Source organism: Cydia fagiglandana, chromosome 5 (genome assembly GCF_963556715.1).
Source record: "Cydia fagiglandana chromosome 5, ilCydFagi1.1, whole genome shotgun sequence".
Lineage (NCBI taxonomy): Eukaryota > Metazoa > Arthropoda > Insecta > Lepidoptera > Tortricidae > Cydia > Cydia fagiglandana.
This window is the reverse complement of record NC_085936.1, coordinates 18,397,912-18,413,434: the sequence shown is the minus strand read 5'-3', so window position 1 is coordinate 18,413,434 and position 15,523 is coordinate 18,397,912.

The following is a 15,523-nucleotide window of genomic DNA, read 5'->3' as shown; positions in this document are numbered from 1 at the left end:
ATCTTTCTCGTCCCTATTGCTCACTGGACGTAAAGTCCAATGTTGTTTCGAGTATCTGTAGATCGCATACTACATACTTAGTTCGAATCAGTCTCTAATTCGCTCGTTCTCGCTAATGCTATTGGAATACTACCCGTTTTAGCATTCGCCTAACTTTGTAAGTAGAAATTGTCACGTAGTTATGCATTGTTTGTTTTGCCGTAATTTACATTTCCGTCTGAATCATGTAGGTCAGGGTGAAGTTTAATAAATTTGCTTACTGAGACATATGTGTTTGTTTTCTTGATGTACTTACTGTATTTATAGGTAGGTATTTCTACTTATGTTACTTTTATGATAACTACTCATGTGTCGTTGGTTATTGTTATCGGGGGCCCTTGCGGATACACTTCGGCCCATAGGGATCTTTGATTGATGTCTCGCTGGTTAGATTCTATAACTACGACTTTAAAACAGAGCAAAATTCCGAAAGCTTAAATTTTTGTATAAGTACCTAGAGATTGAAACCGTCCATTTACAAAATAGCACTTTCGTTAACAAAATCAAGTAAGTTCTGAAAAGATTGGAAGTAACATTTAATATGTAAATTGTATTTTTTTATTTATAAACGGGGTGTTTAAACCGGCTTTAAAACTTCTGTTAAGTGTAATGTAATTAAGTTCTGTTATACATGTTTTAGTAAGAGAAGTTTACTTTTATGATAACTATTGTGTCGCTTGTTAGATTCCATAACTACGAAATTAAAACAAAGAAAAATTTAGGAAACATACATTTTTGTATAGAGATTGAAACCGTCTATTTCCAAAATAGCACTTTCGTTAAAAATAATCGAGAAAGTTCTGAAAACATATTTATAAACGGGGCGGGTGTTTAAACCGGCTTTAAAAGTTCTGTTAAGTGCAATTAAGTTCTGTTATATGTACATGTTTTAGTGAGAGTTGTTAAGGAAATAAGTGAATGTCCTTAATGTCTCTCTGTAAACTTATCTCCTAGGTACTCACTTATTACTGTTTGCTTTCCAAATAAATAAAATATAATACCTAAAAAATAGTCATACTTACCGAGTTTTGCTTTTAGCAAAATTAGCTTACCCGATTCACGAAGGATGTCAAATGATTACGTATTTCGAACTATTGTTAGACAATTTTTTAAATTATATTCGTTTACCAAGCAAAGCTTAGCGTCTGAAGTAGCTATTTTTCTTTATATTCCTGTAATATTTTAAGAATCAGATCGCTGGAACATTACAGACGATTGTTTCCAGCTTGTGCACAATTTTTATCCTAGCGAGGCACGTACGGGCCGATGCTTGCATGCGGAAAATTCACACAAGATTTTTTTTCATTTCGTTAAAACAAAAATGCTCGTATCGAGGGGCTCATAAATGTTTTATGACTTTCATACATTTTATACCACGAGCACGCGCGTCATTTAAGCTAATAATATTTCAACTTCTTAAACTGCGTAACATTGTCGGTAATTTAACGCTGGCAATAAATTATCACATAAAATAGTAGGTAATGGCACTTTTATATCAAATGTTTCGATAAATAATAAAATAAGGGCAGTAAAACAAAGGAGTCGCCGGGGTCGGGCTATCGTTAAAATATTACGATCGCCCGATATCAGGGGATGAAATCTTTAATCGCACGTCAGAGTTTTACGCAGAAGTTCGGGGGGGTCTGTGGCGACTCGGCGAATAGATAAGCCGGCCTTATTCCCTAACTAACCATTACAACTATTCCCTGCGATTCGTAAAAAGTATGCGTTATCAGGGGTCTATTTGCTACTGGTTAGACCCAGGTGAACGTTCGGTCGTGAGTGGAGGTAGTAACGTGAACCTCGAACGACTTTCGGACAGCTAAATCATATGCCGTAAAACCAATCGAGCAGACCGTATGCTGGCTCGCTGCTCAATTACCTATCTACTTTAAACTGGAATCCTAAGATATTTTTCATTAACTTTGAGCTAGCTCGGCTTCTCAGGAATAAAATTCTTGGGAAATGCCAAGTACCATGGAGCGCTTGGTTTTTCAATGCCGGATTCTTTAATTACTTATTACCACTTAGGTACCTAAGTAAGTAGGTAGTAGGTAGGTACATATCCCGATTCTATTTGTCTGTCTGTTACCACTTCACGCTTAAACCGCTGATCTGATTTAGGTAGATAAAATTTGGTAAGTAGAAAGTTTTAACATGCCTATATTTTATGGTGCCCAGGAAAGACGGATAACCTTAATTTATACTAAAAAAGTTTTTGACACTATTATAATTCCGTGCTTACAACCATTTAGTTTTGTGTTAGCGAACGCGGATGCACACGAACTAGTAATACCGTTCATATGAATCATATGCAATAGCAACCAATACGACAAAACGTTTTCGAGAATTTACCAATTTTCAATATCGCGCAACGATGTCATCGACAAGCGAGTCAATATACGCAACGGTATAGAAGGAAATGAATCCCATAAGTCGTGGCAACATAGTGACCAGTTCGTTATAGTCAGCTATATGCCAGACCCAACCATCTCGTCCCGCGTTACGATCGTCCGATTTGCGTACAGACAAAATTGCTACCGACGTACATGGAAAACTAGATCCGACAGACCTAAGATTGCCATACGTCAGGATTTCAGGACATTTCAGGATTTTTAGTCCTTTGTCAGGATTGCGGGAGGACTTGGCGTGTGTCAGGGTTTTTTAGAAAGCTAACCTAACCACTAGAAGCTAGCTAAAAGTTTGGAGTTGGGTTGGAAAAGGGAAGGGGTTTTGGGGTATAAGGTATTTAATGATGAGTGCTTTTATACTTTATCGTGGTAGTCGTAATTGTAAATTGTGGACGATAGTATAAAAGTAACTGCATACAATCTCATACATTTATATTCCCTGCTTTATCGCGATGAGAAATCGTGTCGTTGCCGTGTATGACCACCATAAAGAAGGATTTTGAGAAATGGCCGTCCAGGAAATGTCAGGGTATTCAGCGTGAATTCCAGACTTTTTTCAGGATATTCCAATTTTTCATATGGCAACTCTACAGGCGGAGCGAAGTGGATATAAAAAGTGGACTCGCCAGAAGCCATCTCCTGCGGAAATTTGTGTTCCCCGCGGTTACTCGTATCATCTATCGTATACACTACCTCTAAATATGTGTGTAAATAGACTGAATAGTCGTAAATAGTGCCTTTGATAGCTGGCGGACTCGGGCTTAGCAACATAACCAATTAACCGTACGTAAAGCCTAATTTAGAACAGGACGTAATTTCGAACTATTAGGATTAAACACGAGCCGTAATGATTTGCTTTCAACATTATAAACCTTACCTTACTGCAGCTGATAATTAATTATTAATATCGTATAAATTACGCAATTATAGTTTAACTCATGCTTTGCATAGTGCATATGAACTACTGTAGGCACTAAATAGTAAGGTAGATTCGGTTTTTCTATCGTTCACATACAGACGTGATCGCATATTATTTTATCAATCCACCAAGAACAATGTATCTTTCAACATAAATCGGTTCTAATATCCGGAAAGACCCGTATGAAATAATAACATGTCACAAAGAACATGTCCATAACATAAAATCGAATGACACGTCAAAAATAAATCTGAACGGTAAACAATTCAAACACAAATCACACACAAAGCGAAGCTACGGACAATATTGCCAGCCAATTGCGATTATATCTATTCGGCATCCATAGCTACTCGTACTTTTAGCCGGTAGCGATCTGAGCGGCCGCGGCAGGAGGTTTTATAAGGCATAAACCCTGAGATAGCGGCAGTAAAACTTGGAACTGAGGCAATATGCCAGCTCCCTATTGCGGGTCCTGCTTTGTTTTAAAACGACTAGGCGGCTACATTGTCGATACAGTACTCGCACCCCATCCGCGAATACAATCATCGTAAACAGGAACCCCCACACTGTTACTGAGTTTTGTCGCCACATGTGAACAGCCCACGCCAAGCAAAAGTACTCCGTACATAAAGCCATTGCTAGCTGAGTAGGTAATTAACCTCCCACACAAACTAAATGGAGATATAAATGGATGGATAAAGACATATAGGTACGTATCTATCGAAAATAGAGCTACTTAGAGACAGTATTTTGTTCGTAATATTTTGATGCCACAAATATGATATCATAACTTTTTATAGCAAAGCCAAATAGTGTCATCAGTTTCCCGAATGGTCCCAAAGAAGTATCACTCTATTACGGCGGAATAATACCGTCTCGCCCAAATCCGTTTATCGCTACAGTGGTAAGACCCTCCAGAGGCGGTTCAGCCTGTTTAGATACATTGCACTCGATATACTTTACTCAACCGGGGAGTTTCGGCTCCCTTTGCACAATTTTGTACGGCCGTTTCGACAACATAAAAACAAATAAATTTTGTACAACAAATTCAAGGGAACTTTGTTGCGGGAATAATGAGATATTTTCGCTATTCCAAAACACGCTGTTTGTAAGTATAGAATAAGTACGAGATGTGGCAAAGTTTGTTCATATTTTAGAGACACAGATAACTCTTTGGACCGCCCTCCTGAAGGTTAATGTAAAAGCCATGTATTTCCATTCAGCGGCTAAGCGTTATTCCACATAATTTTTTTGACGGGTTGGGACATCGCAAAATTTTTGCATTGTCGACTGGATTACTATAAAAGTAGATTGATTGATTATTGCGATTAAGATGGTATCTCGATTTAATTTTCACTTTAGTTATCTATTACTAATACATTTGTACCTAATAGTAATATAGGTATATGTGTGACAGTTTATATTTATCACAACCGTTTTTACTAAAATAGTTATACGGTTAATGTCACGGGCTGTTATTAAAACAGGGCGAATATTTTCCAATTGTATACCAAGTCACGGTCAAAAGACCAATAAAAACAAAATATATCAAGTCACCTAACATACTTCAAAGTACAAAAAAGGATAGAATAAACTATCGCGAAATCTAGATTCGCTGCCGAGTATCGGTGGAAGTATAAATCGACGTTATACGAAGCGTGACGACAGCGATACTAACTCCCGACTATGGACGGTCGTAAATTCAGGAAGTAACCGACCACCGGCCCACGCCGGGCCTTTGGATTTGCGTACAAATAAAATGGGCACTTTAACAACCGGAAAATAAAATGCTGACCCGTTCAGAGCGCAGCGATACTGCCAAAATGGATGATATTTTACGCTGATTAAAAATGCTAGAGTCAGTTTAATTAACTCTATTTTTTGCAGTTTCGTACTGAAATATGAAAGCGTATATTGTAAGTTTCAATTTAGTACCAAGTTCGGAAAGTATGGAATTAGCACTTGCATTAACATAACATAAATAAGCGTTCTCGTCAAGGATATTAAGGAAATAAACTTCGTTTAAAACATAAATAAAATTAAGAAAACATAAATAAAAGATTTACTACATGTACCTACATAGTAGGTTTCCTACGGTGGTGCTACTGTCAGTCCCGCAAAACATAGAGGCTACTATATATATATATATATATACTGTACCAGATACTTGTAATAGCCACTCTTACAGGAATAAACCCTTTGAAGTTAACTAATTTTCGTAGCTAAAAGATATTCATCCAAGTTTTGTAAATTACCTATTTTGGCAGCGCGTTTTCGAGTATAGGGTACTTATATATAACAATTTAAATAAATTACACGCACAAATAATGACAGTATATTATTACGTCAATAATTGATAAAGCTTAGCGATATATAGTTAGGATAATGTCATTGCCAACGTGTAACAAGTACCTACATATTTATCGATTTCTAGCAAAAATTCTACACTTTGCCGGGATCGGTCGCATACCTAATACCTACGCAGCTTCGTTAAAAATAAATTATCTATTTTAAGCGACCGAAGCTATAAATAATACCTTTATTAAAAGCGCCATTTTAATCACGTAGTATTAGCGGATATATTGGTATGTATAAGTACTTATATTAAATTAATATCTGTCTTCGTGTAAAGGCACTTATGTACATAATACCTACTCAGATGACAGGGATCGGAATACCTGTACCCCACTAGGCCACTCTTGTACTAGCAAACAAAGATGGGGCCCACAATAGAACGTTCTTTCATTGTCTCTGTTCTCATTTTGATTTACCATGCCTTTGTAGCGTTAACCAACCTGAAATTGTGTATTAAGAAAGCCGCTATCTAACGTAATAAATTCACACGTATATTTTAATGCGGGTAAATTGCATTTTTAGATACAAATCACGCTTTTCATGCCAGAATACTTTAAATGTTGTTAAATTTACGAGATAACTAGAGCGGGTTATATGTATAAGATTAGTATTAAACCACAAGTAGGTGTTATGTAAGATTGTGTGAGTAGCGCCATCCGTGCAGGGCCTTATCTTTCGGTTTATGGGTCTTAACATCGGTTCACGAGGCATGAATCGACCATTACAATCTTCTTAAGGCAGCACTCACCTGTTTTTATTTAAATAAACGTCACCTTAACTTGAGATAACGAGTTCGATGGGTTCTTTCTCACATCGCTTTTAAAAATTGGATGGAATATCAGAATATCACTATGTGCGGCTAATAAGATTGTAGAATGCCTGATAATTTTGTGGGTAAAAAAAAGTAAAGTACGATTTTATATATGTATAGCTTTAATAATATTGCCATGAATTCGGTTGAAAAACGCTTCCTGGAGCAAAGTCCCATCTCCTCAGCGGTCTATTGTGCGTATTGTCGAGGGGTGTAAGTAATAGTAAGTATCAAGAACCTTTCTACCCCAACGCCTGGGAACTATGAAGAATGAGCCTTTTTGAGCTATGTCGACCATCATTGTTCACCTGCGCATCTGCTCAGTAATTTATTTATTTAATCTTTATTGCACAAAAGGAAATACACTGTACAAAAGGCGAACTTAATGCCATAAGGCATTTGTAATTTCATCACTTAAGGAAACATCTAGAATTGCTCGCTTATTGCTCCTGCGGGTTCTTCTTGGGGTAGTTTTGATTCTTCTTATGAGGCTCGACCGCTCCGTTGATAATGTTGAGATACAGTGCGTGCTGGGAATATTCGGATATGCAATCCGGGATGCTTAATTTCGTGTTCCCATTGGAGTTTATAATTTATTTATGTACTCATACTTATCAGATCATTGTTGTACTGGTGGGTTTTTAACTAGTCCAATCATGTCGAACCCTCTCATTTATTTGGCACGCACGTTTCAATAGGTCGTCGTAGGCATGTGCGCTTCCAGCGTATTACTTGAACTTTTCTAGCGGTGGCGAGTTCATAGCTCAACTAGACCAGTTTAAGACATTCCGAGATCAATATTTTTCCTCATCCGCTTAACCTGATGAAAAAAAGGAACTCAAATTAGCTCGGCTATTTTAAAGTTGAATATAGGTTTGAGCACGAGCTCGAGATATTTTCGAGCAGAGGAAGAAAGAGGATGATGAGGAACTGAGTGTGCATCGCACCGCGCTGGCATATGGGGGACAAGTAGGGTTTCATTAAATATTCTTGAAATTCGTGTGCAGATGAAGCTTGAGTCTCACCACGTTCACCAAAGAAGAATTTTGGCCGAGAGCTGTCAAGTTCTGGTATTTTGTCAACCAGCTCCTTGGTAGACGGACAGCAAGATTGCGTTCCGTCCGACACCACTCTGCTACTACTATTTAAATTGTGATTTATACAAACTCGCGCAATCCGAACGCTAACGCGCTGGGCAAACGAAGTCCCGACATTTGATACTCTTTCTTGCTAAACATGACTAAGACAGAGCCAGCGACTAATAAAGCAGAGTACAAATGTAATAGTAGTAGTAATCACTTTATAGCACACAACACAGGTTTACATAATATTAACAGAAATAAAGGTACAAAGGCGAACTTATCCCTATAAGGGATCTCTTCCAGCTAACCTTCACATCACTCATCATCATTTAACTGTACATCACTAAGACAAATTACCTTCCCACTTTGCTCGAACGCTCGACTCCCTGAGCACTTTGAACAACGCCCCAGCGCGTACAGCCGCTTAATATTTCACGTGCGACCGGGGCCGGAATGCGAACGGAACAATTTGCCAATAATCCTATCCCAGAGCAATAACTGAGGTGGCGGCCACCAGAAATGGGTGTTATAGCCCATGAATGATTTCTGCTCAACTCATAAGACGTTGCCGGATTCCCTTTGTGTCTGCTGGTAATCGGTGCTTATGTGTTGTTGCTGGTCTAACACGTTCGCCTATGAATTCAAGCCTTTACATTCTCGTATCCCGTACAATATTGGAAACTATTTAGTACATACATAGATATGTACTAACGGTTTCGCTTGCAATGTTACATGAGCGAACATTTTATTTGATTGAGTCAGTCAATGCTATTGTAGTCAGAAACTTACACCCTTTTCTATAACTTCTTTTTCCGGGGTCCGCTTGGCAACTAATCCCATGATTTGACGTAGGCATTAGTTTTTACGAAAGCGACTGCCATCTGACCTTCCAACCCAGAGAGGAAACTAGGCCTTAATGGGATTAGTCCAGTTTCCTCACGATGTTTTCCTTCACCGAAAAACAACTGGTAAATATCTAATGATATTTCGTACATAAGTTCCGAAAAACTCATGGTACGAGCCAATGTTTCAAATCGCGACCTCCGGATTGAAAGTCGCACGCTCTTACCGCTAGGCCAACAGCGCTTTTTTATTTATTATTTAAGCACACTTAGGCCCACTTGCACCATTCCACTAACCCGGGCTTAATCGGTTAAACTGTTAACACAGTGTCAAATTGTACTGGTAACCATTGTAACTCCATGGTTTAACCGGTTAACCCCGGGTTAGTGAATGGTGCAAGTGGCTCTTAACTCACCTTTATTATTTCGTGTTGGTCTCGTAACAATAGTTGTTTGACGTGGGAGGGCTGTTAAACCGCCTCACAACCCCCAGAATGCCGGAGGACCACACCCTTCGTTGGTCAGCGAGTCTACTAGACTTAGCCGGATAGTATAGCTAGGCTGTACTACCGACCATTCCCCCATCCACCACCCGGGGGACGCTCCTCTACGCCGTGAAGGGCCAGCGCGAGGCCCAACGCAGAGACCCGATGGCAGTTGGAGAATCCGAAAGAACGCCGAAGTTGAAGAACTAGCTGCTGGACCAAACATCATGGGTATGACAAAGGCGCAAAGGCTTCGGTGGCTCGGCCATCTCAGCGAATGGGAGGTGATCGGGCGGTGAAAAGAGCGTTTGAGGGAAAACCGATAGGACGCCGCCCGGTCGGTCACCTAGGTATCGATGGGCGGATGTGGTGGACCTGGACGCTGATCTGCGTGAGCTCCGGGTTGAGAACTGGCGAGAAACGGTACAGGACCGGGATCAGTGGCGAGCAGTCGTGTTGGAGGCCAAGACACACTTTGGGTCGCTACGCCAGAGGAGTAAGTAAGTAAGTAAGTCACCTTTAAGTGCCGATTTCGAGTAGTTGAACCTTGAGCTCCGTTTCCACAGACGATTCGCTTTGCCTCAGACTGACTGGGCCGGATGCGACTGAAAATTTAATGCTGCCCCGACGGATGGAGACAGAAATAGAATATTTAACTAATCGGTGTTCGCGGTGAATCAAACGGCGCCGCATAGGTGGATACTTCGCGCATCGATTGAACAATTTTAATAAACAAACACCAATTTTGTAGGCAACATTATACAAATACCTACTGCTCATTTTGTTCAATAGGTAATTAATTAATAGTCAAGGTACTGGTTAGAAAATTTTCAACACACCAGCTCGGAAAGGCTTACTTTGCACTTCAAAAACTGATAGCAAAGTTGCATTTTATTCACATGTGAGGCAGAGTAATCAAATGCAAATTTTGAGTTGTTTTCTTATGTTTGCTAATAGAATTGACTTTTAAATGATAATTTTGGATGATAAATATTTAATAACATTCATTTGGTTTGATTTTGTTTGTTATTTTACATTTAATATTTGCTTCGGGTCTTCGGGTTGGTGTGGTAAAAAAATTTGTGTTTCACTCGGGGGCAAATTTTGTTTAACCCTCGTGCTTTGAAGCCCTCGCAACGCTCAAGATTCCATTTTTCGAACCACTCGCTACCCTCGTCGTTCAATTTTAGAATGTTTCGCTTGCTCGGGTATCAATATTAGCAAGAGCGGTTAAACAAAAACTTTGCCCCCCTTGTAGAACAAATAATTAACTATATTAACGTATTATTTATGTAATAAGGTCTCAGTATCTACGGACTGTCCAATTATTACATTGCTAATTAAATACGTTGCTAATTGGATGGGAAATGAATTGGTTCATTGATTCACACACGCTAACGCGTAACCAAATGTGCAACAGGGCAGCGCTATAATCAGATTGATTGAACACACATACAAACAAAACAGATACAAACTGTCTTATTGTTAGTTGTCGCTGATTGTCGATTATCGATAACACTTTGGCATTGTCCTAACTCTACGAAATATAGTAACTGGTATAATGCTAGAAGAAATCACTTTTTACCTCTTTTATAAGAAAAAAAGGAGTTTTCCTATTTTACAAGATAATATAAACATTATGAAATAAGCGCCTGCACGCCTCGAGTATCTAGTGGGTGACACCTCTATCTAATATGTAAGAAACTGAGCAGTAGAGGCCGAAGGTTGACGAGTAAGTAGGCATTATCATATGCTACTCCCGTAAGCAAACACGTGCCGAAAAAGCATTCGTAATCCCCGAATCTTACTGACTGTCCTATTTTGAGAGAGTTGAATCACTTATTTTTAGATCTCCAAAGAAAATCCATCCAAAAATCCCCGGATTACCCAGACCATCCTCGGTCTGCCTTTAAACGTGACTACATCGAAAAATACAAGGCCCCGTTTTGCTCGTAAGTTTCACTATGCGCGTAAACTAAAATCGGATCTTACATAGCTCTTCGCATAAATCCGGATCCGAATCCGAATCTTCGGATGTTCTTTTCGGATAAATCTGTTAAAAAAAGGCATGTGTAGCATCGCGCATGAATATTTAAGTAGTTAAATTGACTTGTGACACTTTCGTTCGCCTTGATACGTGAACCTATTCCTTTCCGAAAGTTCCCGCTGAAGTATACAAAAGCAGGATCAAGTAACAAATTTGCGAGCTGTTTACCAAATTGTTCAAAAGCACAAGATTCCCTTTTGAATGTGGAATACTGAAATTATTGGCATGATGTGGGGTTTGGTGGTAAACATACTTCGGCGCGTGTTCAGCTTCTCGATGAGTCGGCCAAGTTGCTGGGCCGAGAATTCCTTTTGCCTACAGAACTCAGGTGTCTTCAATGTCCAAAAACCAGTCTAATCTGTGGTCTCGAGACCCTTTTAATCTACTAGTAATATTACAGCGCGATTATACTAGTTCTCTTAGTCGTCTGGCTCTCCTCAAATCTTCAAGCAATTTTATTAATACTCGTGCATGGTAGGAACAAGTCAAGTTAAGCCGCAAGTCTTGCAGGAGACGACGTCATGGAGTTTAATACGCGAAACGTGCTAAATTAGTGTTTGAACTTCATTAGCGGTTTTAAATTGTACCTAGGTTGCGGACGGATAATGGGTATGAGTTAATTTTGATAAGGACTTAGCATATAACGAGATCGTGAATTAGTAGAATTAACTACAAGTTTCTGATATTAATAAGGTATTTTACAAGTAGAAAGCCTCTTATGGATGAGGCACGACCGGTCGTATCATTACCAATATCACCACCATCGTATCACCCGACATACGCTGCTCGATCTGTTCTAAAGATCCTTGTGAGAGCACTATACAAGACAAGTATACAAGTATTAAGTACAACAGCATAATTCATATAATGTCGGGAGATGCGGTGGTAATTAAAAAAAATAGAAAAAAAAATTGAAAATAAACAGTATTGCCAAGAAAAAAAACGAAGGGATATTACGTTAACTATAATGATTATAAATTAAATAGAAAGTATGAACATTTTATCCACAATAGGTACGCATTTTTCAGAACGTAAAAACGGGGACGTCCTACGTTTATTTGGAATACAAAATTAACTGCCCTTGAAATATTAAACTTTTGTAACGATTTTATATTATAAAATTGTATACCTGTATTATACCCTCTACTAGTTAGTGTACATATATAACTATACATAAAAAAATTATGCATTAAAACACTCGTGTGATCCTTAGTTCGTTTGTTTCATACAAAAACACACTCGTATTTATTTTTATGCCTTTCATTATGTAGCAGTCACATAAACTACTAAATTAGACGACGCAATTCACACTAAATGGTACCCGTGCCAAGGTACAAACTTGTCACCGCCGTTCTAGGCAACCTACATCTGCAAACAAATTACTAATCAAGTTAGTTCGTAGTTCGTACCGTTCGCGAATTCGGCTGTACTCTGGGGTAACGTGAGATTACAAGGTGGCACTTTGGGGCTTTAATTAATATTCTATGTAGCTATTATCTGGGACAATAGAATAGCGACTGGTTAGAATCTGATTATGTAATTATGGTAAATACGTGAATATTTGCATACAAGGAATTCCTGGAATTCGAATTTGTATTAACAATGTCGGCAGTTCTTATGTAACATGTACCTGACACTAGTTATCTTGATATGTTGTATTCTGTTTACTATAGTTTGATATTTAGCAGTTAACATATTGTGTTTATAAGAATTTATGTACTTTCGAGTTCACATTTGTCTTTACAAACCCACGTTCTAAAAATATTTATAGTAAGCCTCTAAGATACCTACTGAGAATACGGTCATGTAAATATATTCTTGAAACGTTGACTTGTAAAGATGTTTGTAAACTCGACCATATGTACAGTTGTATTAATTAATAATTATAAAGAAAATACACAATCCGTACTGTCATAGAAATTTGAAAAATCATGACAGTTGTAGGTATTATTACTTTATAAAAATACTTATTAAATTACCATTTGCCTTCAACGTAAGGTTCCTGAAACAAAGATATAATGAACACACACTTTAAATTGCAGGCAATTACTTACAAGAATTAATCCTATGAAAACAATGTGAAGTAGGTACGTAGTGTACCTACGTACCTACGGTCCGTTGTGCGGCGCGGCGCGGCGGTGGCGTCGTTACCCGAAAGTGAAAATTTATCCGGCGATATCAAAAGGCGCTTTTATCACGCGAGATGACGTAACATTATCGCAATATCCGTGCGTCGTCGACTGTCCCGTGCCCTGAGAATCAAGAAGATATATTTTCACGGAACAATGCCTCCCCGGTATCTCAATTTTCATTTCCCCTCGGCGGGACATCCGGTGTGATTTGTAGCGCGAGATAATATACAAAACGGAGGCTTCGCGGCCCGCCTGAACGGAGTCAGCGGAAAATCTAGCCCTCTATCTTTATCTCGGATACTTTAACCGGTTATATTTTCTTTATCGAATATTGCGGTGATCCGCGCCAGCTTTTGTATAAGTGGCCATAGTTATGGCGGTATTGTTTAGGCTATTTGCGCCAAAACATCAAGCCCCTGAGTTTATTCGTTTATATCGTGCCTCGGGCCACAGGCAGTGAATAAACAGCAACTACTTGAAATTGTATGGAAATAAGCGTATTAGGTTTCATGTTGTTTTGTGTACGAATTCGCCTTTGTTTAGCGATGCAACGATATTGAGTATTTTGCTTTAAATCCTGCCACTAACAAGAGCAGGCAAGCTAATTGCTGTAAACAGTTAGTAGCTAAAGCAATTTGAAATAGAGTCTCGTGTCAGAACTTACACATATTAAGTCAAAGCGAGTGGAAAATCTAGTATGTACTTTGTTTATTATCAAAGACCCTGAATTGCAATGGTGCTGATATTGAATGTGCATATTACAATAATTATACACATATAAATGTCAAAACGAACACAGGTTCCAACCTACAGTCCTGAGAAGGTACCGGCGGCGACGCAAAAAACTCGGAAATTTACAAGAGAAGAAAAAAATAATTTTAATTTCCAATACCAATGGGTATACTCACTATGCCAATCCAGTTCTGCAGATATCGCGTAGCATTGAAAAGATTTAAAACCACGCATGGTTTAAAGCTTTGCCATTTTGTATCATAATCCAACTTGTTGAATTTCAGCATCTTTCATCTTACTCCAGAAAAGTTGTTTTAAAATTCATATTTACTTGTATGTTATACGGGAGCCAACTGAAACGAGTCGTAAAACGTGTACAAAGGTAGTTCTAGCCCATAAACACAGCAATAAAGTTTAGTAGCCACTTATGGGTGCGCTCCAACCCTCATACTCTGTCGACTTTCCCCTATTGTCTTTTTCTTCTCTAATTTATCGGTAGTTCATCCGACAAAATAACGCAATAAAAACTACAACGCAGTTAGGGCGACACAAATTAAAAAGGGTGAGCCGATTGAATATACTAAGCCTGCTTTAAAACCTGTCAAACGACGAAATTGTTTTCTTTCATAGCAATTTAATTACTGGAACAATGAAATTTCAATGAAAAAAAAAATACTCCACTTTTTCCAGAATAATAAAAACAATTTACTTTTCCCTGAACAACATTTCTGTTGTAGTGACGGGTGAAATGACTTTGTAATTAAGTACGAAACGCTATCCTCGCTTTCTTAGTTTATTTTCTCAGAAGTTGTATCAATTTTGTCGGAAAAAGTTAGGTCAAGCGGTATATTGGAATTAGGCAAGTCAGTAAAAGTGTAGCAGACAGAGCTTGCGTGATTCATTCGACTCTGCGTAAGTATGTAGGTGACTAACGAAATAAACAAGAATAGGACAGGATAAGCCGGTCAATTTCCTTACTCAATCTCCTACCAAGCAATAAAAGTATTGGTTAATGGGTCAGCCGTCTATATTGGATTGATAGTAGGTACCACAAATTCAATCACATTACTTCCAGTCCATGTTAAAATTCAGAAGCCTAGTTACTTTATTGAAGTCATTTTGCCGATTAAATATTTTCTGCAATTGAAGCCTGTCGAGCTTTGATCAATCTTTGATCTAAAAATAGGTTCGAAAATATACTCAATTAATATTGCCTTGTGGAAAATGAAGATAAAATCAGTATTACATTGAAAGCGTATTGGTTTGTTTATATTTTGATATCGATTTCTCGTATCAACAAATAAAATCAGATTATATTTCAATTAGACAAAATGAATGCAGGCTGAAGTAAGTTGCAAAGAGCATCCTAAATATAAATACTTTTAGGTATTTGCAAGTATTTAATTGGCACACAAACTAGACAAAGTGAAACTAGTTAAGTGAGACATAGTGTATATTCCCCTTACTTGGCGAGTTGAACGCTCCAGGATACAAGCACGTGAGGCCGTGTAATTGAAGCATGGTAGATCTTTGAAAGTTTTACTTAATAAATATTAGGCTCCCGAGTTTACCGGAAAAACAATAATGCTAAACTGTAAATGTGCGTCCGGTTCTAGCGAATAGGTACGAGTACGTCACTGTGCGCACTGCGCACGCATTTTGCTTTGG